The sequence below is a fragment of the Sinocyclocheilus rhinocerous genome, unplaced genomic scaffold, assembly GCF_001515625.1.
Source record: "Sinocyclocheilus rhinocerous isolate Xijiao unplaced genomic scaffold, SAMN03320098_v1.1 scaffold2063, whole genome shotgun sequence".
In the NCBI taxonomy this organism is placed as follows: Eukaryota; Metazoa; Chordata; class Actinopteri; order Cypriniformes; family Cyprinidae; genus Sinocyclocheilus; species Sinocyclocheilus rhinocerous.
Window position 1 is genome coordinate 200,509 of NW_015636724.1, and position 1,288 is coordinate 201,796.

General features: G+C 36.8%; 1 protein-coding gene across 1 annotated transcript in view; it reads right to left on the reverse strand.

The window, feature by feature from the left end:
- Nucleotides 1–419, reverse strand: part of LOC107748068 (trichohyalin-like) — a 30,367-nt gene extending 29,948 nt beyond the window's left edge. The window contains exon 1 of the mRNA XM_016562724.1: nucleotides 338–419. The gene's annotated coding sequence lies outside the window, so the exon portion shown is untranslated. The remainder of the gene's footprint in view (nucleotides 1–337) is intronic.
- Between the last annotated feature and the right edge of the window lie 869 nt (nucleotides 420–1,288).

A 1,288-nucleotide genomic window follows, 5' to 3' on the forward strand; every position in this document is an offset into this window, starting at 1 on the left:
ATATATATATAAAAATAAAAACCGGGGGGGAAAAAAGAAAAGCTATAACAGGAGCACAGTAATCTGCACCTGTTGGTTGTTAATAAGTAACTTATGAATAAGTGCCTCTTACAATGAACCGTCTGTCTTTGAACCCTGTATAATTTTCAGCTGTGGGGGAAAAAACAGACTATTTTGGCAGTTTAGTCCGGAGGTACTATTAAATATACAGAATGATTAACAAAATAAATATTAAAACCGAAATAAGTATACCCTTTATTTACATTGGAGACTGAATGGATGTTGTCATTAGCATATTAAATACACAAATAGCCAAGTTCAAATAATGTGCATTTACCTGTATAGTGATAAGATTATTCCATAAGATTGTACATATAGATTCCAAGCTCAAATACACGTCCGTGTCCTTTTGGGTTGTAGGTGTGCAGCTCAAACTTTAAAGAAAGGAGGGCGGGTCGTAAATGTAGGAATCCTACTATGGCGACTGCTTATCTCATGAATAATAATTTACGTTTCTTAGAAACGTCAATTGGTAGTTAATATTCATAAGACTTCGGCAAAGTCATCCAATCATCAGGCAGCTTGGCGAACGTCAACGTACGTAATTAATATTCATGAGCCAGGCCTGGAAGGGCGATTCCTGTCACCAGCACGCGCAGCTGCGGTGAGGTCTCGAGGTGTTGCGCGCGGCCACTCCTCTCATAAACCTGCTCAGTCTTCAACCGGAAAAACCAGAATGGAACAAGAAAGACACGGGGGTGTGTAAGAAAACTCCGTATGAGATGGGAGACATAAATATAAGTGCATGTTCCATGATAAACCATTCAGTGACAACGCGTGGGATCTAATTCATTTGGCGTGACTTTCTGACTGTAGAGTTAACATCAAACTTTGCACAGACCTGTAGTCTGTTCTGACACCATTTACTAGTTTCTACCTAATCGGGCAAACATTTTTTTTTTTCCCACAGTGGGAAATCATATTCCCAAAAACCCATAGACTTCTATTGTTATGTATGTATGTATGTACTGTATATATTTTGTCTGTAATACAGGTTGACAGTGTAAGCCCTGTACATTAAGGCTGTTAAAGCTGTTTTAAATAGCAAGACAGTGCTTTGTCTCCCAACGTCATTGTTGGTCTAAACTTTTATTTTAGCTAGTTTTTGTTTTCTTCTTTATTAAAATACTTTTTTTTTTTGGATGAAAAATGGCATGTCTTTTTTTTGGGTCCATATTTGAATGACAGTAGAGTATAATATGAATATTATCTGTAAATCTTTAATTAA